At 29.1% G+C, this 14445-nt stretch overlaps 1 non-coding gene across 1 annotated transcript; it reads left to right on the forward strand.

The window, feature by feature from the left end:
- The first annotated feature begins 1068 nt into the window (after positions 1-1068).
- Positions 1069-1229, forward strand: LOC139903691 (U1 spliceosomal RNA). Its single transcript, XR_011778496.1, has one exon. It is a non-coding gene; the product is annotated as a U1 spliceosomal RNA (small nuclear RNA).
- Positions 1230-14445: the final 13216 nt, after the last annotated feature.

A 14445-nucleotide genomic window follows, 5' to 3' on the forward strand; every position in this document is an offset into this window, starting at 1 on the left:
ATCCGAAGGGTGTCCCGGAATGATGGGGATATTCTTATATATGCATCTTGTTAATGTCGGTTACCAGGTGTTCACCATATGAATGATTTTTATCTCTATGTATGAGATGTGTATTGAAATATGAAATCTTGTGGTCTATTATTATGATTTGATATATATAGGTTAAACCTATAACTCACCAACATTTTTGTTGACGTTTTAAGCATGTTTATTCTCAGGTGATTATTAAGAGCTTCCGCTGTCGCATACTTAAATAAGGACGAGATTTGGAGTCCATGCTTGTATGATATTGTGTAAAAACTGCATTCAAGAAACTTATTTTGTTGTAACATATTTGTATTGTAAACCATTATGTAATGGTCGTGTGTAAACAGGATATTTTAGATTATCATTATTTGATAATCTACGTAAAGCTTTTTAAACCTTTATTGATGAAATAAAGGTTATGGTTTGTTTTAAAATGAATGCAGTCTTTGAAAAACGTCTCATATAGAGGTCAAAACCTCGCAACGAAATCAATTAATATGGAACTTTTTTTAATCAATAAGAACGGGACATTTCAAGTTAGTTATAGGATATTGGTGTTGATGTGGCGCTGATGTGGAAGGTTAAGAGGATGAATAGTTTAGTTACGATAGGGAGTGACCTTACGATAGGGAGTGGCCTTACAATATCCTATATTTACAGATTAATTTTAATTTTGATAAGCATGTTAAACATGAAACGTATTGTAACATAGTTTGAGTGTCATTTATTTTGAAGTAAATCGAAAGTAATATCCAATCCAATTTATCCGTTCAAATTTATCAGTCTTGAATATAAGGTTTCACGGTAAACTACCATAAACCGATAAGTTCGTATTTCTCATTTAAAACTTTTAGATTCGTGTTCAATGAAAATTGTTTAACATCCTCTCGAGAGTTTAATTAGTTTAAAATTTTAAATAAGTATAAGATAAAATGGAGTAAAATTTGAAAATACTAGCATTGGGGTTATCCCACATTGTGGGAAGAGAAAAGTTAGAGGAAAAGTCAGGTGTATGAAAATGGAGCCAAGCAAATGTATTAGGTACTTACCTGGACGAAGTCAACGGGTGATCAAGAAGGTCCATGGCTTAGGTTGGTGACTTCCATTGCACCTTGGAGGCTTGCTAACTTAAGGTTGGCACAAGTGGTTGAGCCTACGTCATAATTTGTGGCAGTGGGGGCTTGCGTTTGCGCAGCCTCTCCACAATATTCCAGTCTATAAACATCTTATCAGGCCCAAGCTGTTTTGTTTTGTAACTCTATATAGACAGTATACTGTAGATAGTGTTAATCGAGTTAAAACATATATAGATAAAGTAGTAAAATTAAGCGACTTCATCTCTACTTAAGACGTGTATACTAATATATGTATTTATATTTTTTTTATATGTAATACGAAGTAATATATATATATATATATATATATATATATATATATATATATATATATATATATATATATATATATATATTTTTTTTTTTTTTGAAAGGCAAGGTTAGTTGTTAGTTGTTAGACTCGAACTTGGGTCACTCTCGAATCCATGAAACATGGATACCAATGAAGCAGAAGTAATATAATATAAGTGAGTGTAGGAGGTCCGCGCGCTTTTCAACCGCACTTTGTTGTGACTTAAGATGGAAAAAATAACTTATTAGACAAAGTAAACGAATCAACTACACTAAAAGTTACAATTTTGAAATAACAAGTTTACTTTTGCTCATTTGAAACATGTGTAAACATCAAGTTAATAATTCTACTTTCTTTACACGTATGTATAAACATTGACAGTTTGTGGCACGATTACAATACCTAAAACGTTTACTATACCTAAAAATACAATTGTACAGAGGCAGACTGTTTCACGGTTAGGCCATATTTATATATTGATCAGCAGTCAAATTTCGAATTAGTGGAACCCCATTGTAGTACCCATTCGGCATTTTAAATGAAGCAACTATCAAACAAAAACTAAAAGACTGACGTATTAGGATCAATTTCATGTTTTAATGGACTGCTTGGGAGTATTGAAGCAACAATATTTAACACGACTGCTTGGGTGTATCGAACTATAAAGATCTTTTGTGTGTGTTTGTGCGTGTGTATGTGCGAAATGGGCAACGATGTGCACGTCCAAAGAAGACATAAAAATCAGATACCAAAGGACCAACTCTAGTTGATATAACCAAAGGATTAACTCCAGCGAAAACATCACATGTTTCCCTAAACTATCAGATACCACAAGACAAATGAATATCGTTATGTTCATAATAGTGTTTCAAGTGAGCATCAACGTATCTAAACCACATAAATTTGGAATTTTTGAAAGTCCAAAATAAACATCAAAAGAAACAGATAATTCTAATCATATAAGTTCAAGAAACAAACACCACCACTCAATTGTAAAGCAATTCAAAAGTCTTGGTCTCTCTATTCCCAACTTGGAGCTCTAGTACATGCAATAAGTCAACGATAACGTATTTAACTTTATCATTTTCAATTTCCACCCACGGTAATCTACTTCCGATAGCAATTAAAAGATCTACTAAAGTGAAGAGAAATAAAACATATGTGACTTGAGAAATTTGATACAATATTATTGTACCCCAACCACTGAAAACATTTTTACAATGTATCAGGTAAAACAAAAATGCCCTTTGACTATATATATTTAACCTGCTTCGTCCGGTAGAGTCCCTGGTGCTGCAATAGTTGCAGCCGTTGGTAATGAAGTTGGTGTTGTTTCTTTTTTAAAGTATGGGGATATTTCCCGTTGATTCTGAAAAAAAAAAGAAATACAATTGTATTAAACATTTTGTTTAATACATTGTTTATTTGCCTTTCAAAAAAAAGTTGTTAAGAGTAAACTGCGGCTAGGATATTGTTTACTAATCTCAACCTGCATTTGTGACGTAGATGGCTCAGCCGTATATCAGTTCGTTGTAAAAGTTTAAAACCTCACAAATTGTAAATTGTGGCGTTCAAGTGGTGTCAAACTGCATAACTCTTGCCGATTTATATCTTTATCTGCATCAACGGTTTAGCATGAACTTACAAATTTATTACATACTAGAACTTCAAATTAATGCACTACATAAAACTTACATTAATATAACCAGTAACAACTCTTTTCCAGCCTAAATAAGCCTTTTATAGAGTACCATTAGCCTTTTTTCACTCATGCATATTAACAAACACTTTGTGTGCATAAAGTATGGTTGCAATAAAGGTTAAATAAGAATAAACCTGAGAAGAAAAAGATGGCTGTCGGGATTATGCAATTAAAATTAACCTGGGAAGTGATAGAAGGATGTAGGCGAATAATGTGAAAAGATCTAACTTCGTATCAGCGTAAAACCGGAGAACAGGAAGATGGATGTCGACGATGGATGTGTGCGATGGCGCAAATTTTTTTATGAATAAATAAATATGAATATAATATATATATTATATATATAAATAAATCCTTGAGCTCTATTGATATATTAATTAATAATAATACTAGCTTAGTGCCCACGAATTCGCGGGGCTACTTTATTAGATTAAGCAGGTATTAATTTTACGCGAGTAAATGTGAATAATTTTTTTATTTTGCATGTGTTGTAGTAACCTCGACATTCAGATAATATTTCTCTATAGTTATTGAGCAAAGTAGTACCAAAAAACGCATATCTACAGGTACAAAAGATTTGTTGTATAGTAACAATATTCATAAAATGGAACGTTCTGCATCAATTAAGTTCATAAATACACTCTACTTTTGAAATTCAAGATAACATGTTCAAACATATACTATTAGTGGATGATGTCCCAAAAACCCCACACACCTTATTCCAACAAAAACATCTTAACATTTTATTTACTTATTACTTATCTAAGCTTGTACACAAGTTCAACTTGCAAGTTGATATCTCATGTGCCAAGCCATTAGACCGAAGGTTCAATCACTCAATCACTCATTAGACTAAAGGTTCAATCATAGATGTAGTCTCATCCAATCCGACCTAACTGAAGGTTCAATCATAAACAAACCATTAGACTTTTGAGTAGATAAAATTTATTGCGATCAACACAAATTCCAATGGGTTTGGTACCCTTTGGAAAGACCATCGTTTGATTCTTGATAGTACTTATAGTATTAGCTAAGTTATCGAAAGACCATCGTTAAAAATCTTTAATTTTGTTGTTATTAATCACAAAAAATAACATCTCAAAATTTTTACCTCATAATTGCCATTGACTTAAAATGAAAGATGCAACGCTTCACATCTCAATCCTTGATACAGTTTAAGAATCCCATGGTGGAGCCTTATGATGAAAGATACCACATGTGAATGTCAAGTATCAACGGTTGATCTTAAGCACATGTAGACATAGAAAACATTTACATACATGGACTTACACTTTAAGTAGTAAAAAGTGAGATTTGCACAAACTATAAGTAAAAATAAATACATTAAACGAACTTAAAAATAAACAATAAAAATTGCCACTGGGAATTTTTGAACAACCTCTTGATTAGTAGCATCACTATTAGACTAAGAAACATAGCTGAAGATGAGTTACCTATAATTACGACCATTGCATATGTATGATTAAATTCAAGGATTACTTTTTATTCAAATCATTCCTTCTTCAAGTTTTGAGTTTATGTGTGACTATTTTCTTGCTTTTTGTTACATCACATTCCAACTAAAAGAGCACAAGACTAAAGTAGTGAAAACCATAAAAGTTTCAGCAATTATTTTTCAACAAAAGCTATTCTAATTTAAATAAAAGAAATTCCTTATCTTAAAGTGATACTCCACATCTATCACATTTTAACAAAAAAAAAAAAAAAAAAAAAAAACTGCATTTAAACATAAAATCAAATACAAAAGTAACCTTACCTCTTAACAACGCAGCTCATGACCTGCACGAAACATATAAATTAAAATAGTTAAAACAAATATGTTAAACTAAAAATGTTCATTCACATTGCTTACCTTAGAAAAGATAGGTACATCCTCTAGAGTATAACTGTACAAGTATGGGGGTTTGTGAAGATGTCAACAGATGTTGAAACCAAGTTATCCAACTTAATCTCATCAAGAGGGGTGTTAGTTTCATTCGTGACTCATTCACTTAAAAATAAGCATACACTGATAAAATTTTAGTTACGTCGAAAACCTATAAGTTCATGTTTTAAGCCAACAACCCGTTTCTATTTGGACCCACCCATCTTGCCTACTCCAATATTAATTTTTTTTTCCTTTTTTATAAAAACAGTTGCATCCTATATTAGATCTTCATGATAAAGAATACAAAGTTCGTTTAATAGAATAATATTAATTCAGGACGTTCAAAGCTATATGAATACACTTAGGTAACGTTCGACCCATTTCACCCTATAAAGATAAAACACAAACACATCGAACCATTTACAAGTATATGCATAAACAATATTACTCCTATTTTTAAAATCTTACTTGTGGTTGAGAGTACGTGTTTGCATCCATCATGGAAAGATTTGAAGGTCCGGGTTCATGATTCCAAGCATGACCCATATTGTCATCATAAACAGTTCTAGGCATCTCAAAGTTGCAATTCGTTGCATAATCCAGGAACCCTCGCATAGTCGTTGATGATGTGTCAGTCCTCACTTATTTTGGTTGTGAAAAATTGATATTACCGTACGGAAGAAACGGGAATTGGTCATTAAAATCTGGTCTCAAGTTCGATGTACTACACAGTTCAGCTAAACCACCATCTTGCATTGTGCGGTTGACTTTTCAAGATCCATCCATTTCTAGATCTTTGATAGATCCATCCATTTCTACATTCTCATAAAAAATGACTAAAATGAAAGTAAACTCATTTGTTAAAAGTAATATAACATACATTTGATTGTTTATACAAATAACCCTGTCTCTCTATCTCGGTCTCCGTTTAGCATCATATATCGACCTGGAGAACATATCCACTGAAGAACCACTGACTCTATATTCTTCGACACCACGGCTAGCAAATTGAGAAGAAATAACAACTTTTATCATATTCAAGTAAAATAGTACTAAATATATTATTTATAGTTTACATGAGTACTATGTATTCAAACCATATAAACTGACCATGTGCTACTGTTAGTCTTAGTCCTTAGTTAATCACCTGTCACCCTGCATGAACTCACAGCAATGATGACAGGCTTAGACACGGATTCGTAAGATGCCATTTTGAAGTTACTTGTCTGCTCGTTCCAAAGAGTGACTTCGATGATATTGTCACTGTTTTGTATATATATATATATATATATATATATATATATATATATATATTGTTAGTAAATGTAGTAAGGGTAAATAGATAGTAGTGAAATGTATTTGAATGTAAGAAATATTATTTTTTACCTCAGGTCTTTGATTTCGATTTTACGGCACCTCCTACCTGAAGCGACCCGTCCTAATCCATAAGGACGAATACAATAACATATGATTACATTGCGAGGTATTTGACCTCTATATGCTACATTTTACAAATATTGCATTCGTTTTTAAAAAACAAACTTTCATTACTTCGAAAGTTGACAGGCATGCATACCATTTCATAATATATCAAACTATCAATGACTTAATAATAATCTTAATGAACTCAACGACTCGAATGCAACGTCTTTTGAAATATGTCATGAATGACTCCAAGTAATATCTCTAAAATGAGCAAATGCACAGCGGAAGATTTCTTTCATACCTGAGAATAAACATGCTTTAAAGTGTCAACCAAAAGGTTGGTGAGTTCATTAGTTTATCATCAATATTCATTTCCATCATTTTTAATAGACCACAAGATTTCATATTTTCATTTCTCAGAAACATCGTGCATGCATATAGCCATCTGCATAAATCATTCATATGGATTGAACACCTGGTAACCGACATTAACCATAATGCATAGAATATCCCCACAGACATCGTCGTCTGTATAATAATAATCTCGAAGTACTAAAGCCATCCATAGACATGAATGGGGGTTGTTAGGCCCAATAGATCTATCTTTAGGATTCGCGTCACTTAGGGGCCATTTCTCTAATTCTTAGGTTACCAGAATTGAAGGGCAATATTCGATTTCGATAATCCAACCATAGAATGTAATTTCGATTACTTGTGTCTATTTTGTAAAACATTTATAAAAGCAGCGCATGTATTCTCAGTCCCAAAAATATATATTGCAAAAGCATTTAAAAAGGGAGCAAATGAAACTCACGATCCAATATTTTGTAGTAAAAATATTCATCCGACGAAACTGAACAATGCAGGGTTGGCCTTGGATTCACGAACCTATATCATTTGTATATATATTAACACATGTAATTGTAATCGGACAAATATATATATTATTATTATTAGTGATGTAATTTTTATATATAATAAATTAATAAGTTTCATTATTTATATTTTAATTTTATATAGAGAATTATTAATATAGTTAAGTTATGTATATTAATATATTTTTATATGAAGATCATTTATTTGCGAAATTATTAATTATTATAATACTAACATTAATAATAATGATGATAATTTATAATAGTAATGATAGAAGTGATAATTAATAATAATGTTAATAAAATAATGATATTAATAATGATAATAATACTAAATTGTATTTTAATTATAATAACTATGATAATAATAGTTATAATAATTTTAGTAATTCCTTTAAATCATAATTTGATTAAAATTATAATCATTTTCATAATAATATTTATATCAAAATTTCTATATTTGTAATTTTAACAATATTATAAAAACCTTTATATTCATGGTCATAATAATCATAATCTTCGTGTTCAATTTCTATACTAATGACTATAGCTTCTTATAACATTAATTTGTAATCATAATTGTAATTTTTACATGTATTCATATAATTATAACCATTTTCTATAATCTTTAATATAACATTTTTTATTATATATTTGTTTTATTAACGTGTTTAATAATCTTGAAATCATAATAATAATACTAACAATAATAACATAATAATAATAATGCTAATAATAACTATAATATTAGTAATGATAATACTAATAAATTTTTTAAATGATAATACTAGTACTAATGTTAATAATAATAATAACAATGATATTAATATGATAATAATACTTGTATTATGATGGTAATAATAATAATGATATACTTAACAATAATAACAATAACTAATAATAACAATAATAATAATAATCATAATCATAATAATATTAATAATAATAATAATAATAATATCAATAATAATATTGGTAATGAAAACTACCTCAAAAGCGTTCTTTAAAAAAATGGCCCAACCCGGGCTCGAACCCAAGACCTCTCGCCCATACACTAACACCCAGACCACTGATCCAATCACGTTTTTCTGATTAAAACCGTAACACAACTCTATTTAACTAGTTTTCGTTTGCTTCCTTCTTCTTCTTCATTTTTCAAGTCGACCAGGGCTCCACTTTATCAAACATAGAATTTAATTCGTTCATTTTAGGTTGTCAAATTTATTCATAAACGATTTATATTTGAGATACTAATTTAAAAAACGCGAAAATAAAAATATTAACATCAAGAACAGCCGTATCTGTTCGGGAAAAAAAAACTCAAATTCTAATTTAAAATTTTATATCATTTTAGGTTGTACTCTCTACATGAAAAAGATTTTAAATCACTCATGGAAACTGTTGAAATCATTAATTGGACTTGAATCTTAGCAGAAAACTCTAATTCGATCAAAGAAAAATGTTTGTCTTTTTATATCAAGAACTTTGACCTCAAAATTAAAAATCGAAACTAAAAATTGACATCTGAAACCTTCCAGATAGTTTAAGTGGAAGATTTCTAACTAAATTGCATTATTACTTTTTGAAATACAACTCGAATTAGAGCTTTTAAGAAAATGAACTCAAGAACAGGGTCGACTAGTTTCAACATTCTTTTATGTTTTAAAAATTAAATCAATTTAGACAAGTGTAAGTGATAATTGATATTGAGGATGTGCAGTTGCTTGAATGAGTCAATAATCTGAATAATTCGTTAGTTTAATAAGCCAATTGGTCGACAGAAGGAATCACCAGGTACACAAAAAAAAAAAAAAAAAAAAAAAAAAAAGCTGAAGGGGATTGCTACTGATTCTTGTTTGTAGTGAATCACTTGTACGAATTAGAGACAGAAACAAGAATCCTTCACAGTCAGATAGTGATATCAAACAGAATACGTATATAACTGTTTATTTATATGTATATATATTAGTATTTATGTATATATATATATATATATATATATATATATATTCTGTATATGTATTTGTATTTCGTATATGTATATGTATATATATGTATCTGGATAATTATATATTGATATATATATATATATATATATATATATATATATATATATATATATATATATATATATATATATATATATATATATATATATTTGTATATTAATTATATAAAGAAACAAAATAATATTACTTATATAAACATTAGTATTTAATATTAATTTTATTAATAATAATGAAACTAATAATAATAATAGAAATAATAATGATAATAATATCAATAACATTATTAATACTAGTACATACCAAATTTTACATATATATATATATATATATATATATATATATATATATATATATATATATATATATATATATATATTAAAAATATTAATATTAATAATACAAATATTAATATTATCATTTATAATGAAAGTATTGTTAATAATATTAATATAACAACTATATTCAAACTTGTAATTACACTTAATATATTAATATTACAATCTATTAATTATGTAATATCTAATAATCATATATTATATGAATACATCTATTGAATATTTAACATTTATATGTTTTATAACTGTTACAATATAATAATTATTAATAGAAATTATTTATATATACCATATAAATTCATAATAATATTATATATATATATTTTTATAGATTCATTTTAATAATAACTTAATTATTCTGTTTATTTTACATTTTTAAATTTCAAATTGTTTAAAGTATATTTTATTAATTCAAAATATTATATATACACCTATATTTACATATTTATTTACACACAACAGTTCGTGAATCGTCGGGGATAGTCAAAGGTTAAATGTATCCATGTAAACAGTTCAAAAATTTTAAGACTCAACATTACAGACTTTGCTTATCGTGTCGAGTTCATATTAAAATTAAGTTTAAATTTGGTCGAAAATTTCCGGGTCGTCACACTACCTGCGTTTCTCGTGGAGTGATCACGCCAACGTGTCTTTGAGCTCCAATGTAATATGCAATTTTTTGTTTACGTCTCAGTCAGTTTTGCTACTAATAATTTAACTCGGGTCTTTAAATTAATTTTATTATTATTTTTTTTTTATAAAAGATATGGACCATGCCTAACATGAACATAAATAATATAACTTTAAATAATTTAAAGGATACATAAAAAGAAACAACCTATAATTGAGAACAAATAAGCTCATGCATCACCTTCTTTATAAAAAATTAGATGGGTCTATATTGCACATGTGTAATATGAATATCAGTTATATATTAACACCACTCATAATGACAAAACATGAGAACTTAATTACATGAATCCTATTTTCTATACTATTGATGGAATAATGAAATCTAGCAACTTTAGTCTCATATCATAAAACGTTAGAAGAGTGCTATGGAAATGTAATATAGTAACATTTGACCTGCTTTATTTGTAGCTAATATTTTATAAGAATCATTTCACCCACTACTAATTAACTAAAATAATACTAATAGTAAAGTTTATAAGAAGGCTGAAATAAATATGGCCTCCCTATATAAGATAATTAACATGGTTACCACTGGTACAGTTACTCAGTAATTGTACCAACCCATCTGGGCTGACCTAATTAATACCATAAGTCTATAATGACATTTCCGACGTGTTAGTGGCTTTCGTTTCTCAAAATCACACATATGGGTCAAAACAGGCACGTATGACCCAAATGGTTTATAAATTTCCTATTTCAACCAAAATATGCCAATAATAATATTTTTAAAACACTAAAGCTGAAAAAGTTATATAACTCGATAAAGTGAACATGTCAACACTGATCGTTGTTGGCATAGCATTTGTGACCCGAGATGTATTATCCAAAACAATACAGTACAATTATAATAAGAAAATATTAAACTAAAATAGATTCAGTTAACTAATTACTTGGTGTAGGATTGGATGACAAATCACCAACACACATGTTAGGACGATTCAGGCAATAATGTATTAGACGCAGAGGCGAGCAGTCGTAGATGAATTTTGAATAAGGACGTTAGACGTACGTTTACAATATCTTAACATATTTCTAACAATCGTTTTCCTCGAAGATACGACAAATGCATTGACATCAACACGGTCCTCAATTGCATCGTCGATAGGGATACTACTACTCTGACCCGAACCCTTTCGAATTTGTCTACTTGCCATCAAGAGCCGAATATATACAATGTGCTAGTATAGGTTTAACTCAACCACTAACAACATTAAATTATAAAAAAACTAAGGACAAAATAATATTAGCCAAATGTAGCTCGTGGCAAACTTCTAATACTAAGGCAATTTGCATATTTACTTGTAATAAGAATAATTAACTTAAGAATAACTGTAACAAAATAGTCATATAGGTAGGTTAAAAGTCCACCGATAGGTAGTTTTTTACATAAAATCTTTTTGAAAAAGTTAAACCATTTATTCAAAACAATTAAAATAATTTGAAACTGATACAGATTTTATAGTGATGGTAGTTATTTATAACGTCTTAAAAATTTTGGGCTGAAGTTTTTCGAACCTCAATCCAATTAAACACCTCTATCAAATATGTTGCCTGGCCAGACAGGGTGGTTCCCAGGGTGGTTCCCATCTAATTAATATTCATGACTTCCTTTAGGTAGAAATGAGAAAGGATGGATACGATAGCAAGGTGATAACTTTGAAAAAAATGTTGGCTGGGCCACTAACAAATAGAACTGAAAACCATTAACAAATTTTCAAACCACAAGATCAGTTCTACCACCTTAATTAGATCCAATAGCCGTTTATAAAAGATAGAAATTTTGAAAGAAAAAACTCATACCGCGTACTTCTTCGTTTGATGCTTTATCATCCGCATCACATCATTTTAAATACTTAAAACCTCATATTTATCATTCAACTTGAAGTAAGCACGACAAAAAGTTCATGGTCTGGACCTGCAACAGGATGAATGTGTTCTGAGGGTAGCTAAAATGTACATTAAGTCAGATTTCTAATAAAGAGAGATTTCTACCATTGACAAACAAATAATAACATGTTAGTAATAAAGACACGTTTCTACCACCATGTCTGGCATCAATATAGGTGATTGACCTTCCTTCATTTTTCCAGGCCGACCCATTTTGACCTATTTTGACCAGGACTAATATATGAATGTCGAATTCCCCAACTCATCTATTGTTCCAGACTATTTTCTTTTGAACTTTTTTGGTTAATGTTAATCTATTTGTTCAATGTATTGCAGGTCAAGATATTTTGCCATAGAACTACCTGTGATTTGCGAAACATGGGTACTTTTAAAGACACTCCATTTGTTTTTTATATTTTCATCACCCTTCAAGTTCACCCTAATTTTTTATACCCTCTGGACCTCAGGATCCCTTCATCATTATTAGAACAAACACATTAGAATTGGTTCTGCTTTTGGTTATTATAGAGATGACAATTAGTTTATGTCATTATGAGAGTGTAAATCACAAAATTGGTGATACTGAAAACGTGTACCAATGTAGCAGTATTAACATCCCATACCTGGACCTCGAAATTGTTAAAGCCTACAGCAATGTGTCTTCCATCAGGTGCCCACTTGACACTGGTAATTGTGGCATATCTTTCTTCACTTAAAAGTTTTTCTTCCTTTGTTTCTCCATATTTTTAATCCCCATAACGTAACAATATTAAGTCGGGTTGACAATTTAATACTCAAAACCTTCACTTGATAGATACAAAAATAGTCAAAAGGTTAAAACAAACTTACATGAACTTGATCTCCTCCAATTTTAGGTCTTCAACAGCAACAAAACCTGAAGTAGAAAGTGAATTTTGCTTTACCTCTGACACTTAAGGTAGTTGCAATAAGCCAAAACTGTGATGACCCGGAAAATTTCGACTTATTTAAACCAATTCTCTATATGATTTAATATTTTCGACATGATAAGCAATGAATTTTGACAAGTTTTAAAACTTTTGAAAATGATTTTTTTATATAACGGTTGACCACCCTGTTTGTCCAACGATTCACGAACGTCATAACATGTATTATATACATATTTTAATAAATATAAGAGTTTTCGATATATACGGAATCATGCGAATAATATTTATATACGAAATGATTAAAAATTTACTATTAAGCGATGCTATTTCAAATTAAAATTTTTACGTATAAATTCATTTTATTTTTATGATATAATTTTTGTATTTTTTTTAAGAAACGAAGTTAAATTAATAATGTACAATTTGTAAAGCACAACGTACAACGTGTAGCTTAAATAGTTGAATTTAAATTAATTCATTTACTATTCACATGAAAACGACATGATAGAAATTATTAATTATAAGTTACATAGAATACCCCTGAAGTATTTAATAAATACGACTTTTTAAAATTTTAAACTTGATTTACGTATTATAATATTATAATATTATGTCGACGAGGAAGAAATCAAAAAATGTGAGCTGGAAAAGGGATCCATGCGATCGCATGGAATTCCCTCACATTCCCCATGCGATAGCATGGGGTCTGATATCAGGCCACATTATAAAGCTCGATCGTTTCTGCCATTTTTTTTACTCAATCTATCTCTCGACCTCTTCTCTCATATATATATATTATATAAATTATTATTATTATTATTATTATTATTATTATTATTATTATTATTATTATTATTATTATTATTATTATTATTATTGAGATTAATATTATTATTAATCTTATTATTATTAATATTATTAATTAGTATTATACATAAAATACTACGACGAGGTTATGAGCGTGTCACTTTCAAAATGGTTTTCAAGCGGGATAGAGCTAAGGAAATTATGGGTTATTGCCAAGGAGGTTATGGGTAATGTTCGAGGGTATATTTGTGAATCAAACCTAGTGTTTATCATCTCTGTTGCGTCTACGTACTTTCCTACAATATTGAATCTCAATATTGATACGTAAGCACTCATATTTTATCTTTTATATATTAATTGTGTATCCATGTCTAGTGCTCGTGTATATATATTTATACATGCTTGTATGCTAAATTTCGTCGTTAAACAGTTTATGATGAATCACGAATTAAATACATATGTTACTGGTAAAAGGTATATGA

Source organism: Rutidosis leptorrhynchoides, chromosome 3 (assembly GCF_046630445.1).
Source record: "Rutidosis leptorrhynchoides isolate AG116_Rl617_1_P2 chromosome 3, CSIRO_AGI_Rlap_v1, whole genome shotgun sequence".
NCBI lineage: Eukaryota > Viridiplantae > Streptophyta > Magnoliopsida > Asterales > Asteraceae > Rutidosis > Rutidosis leptorrhynchoides.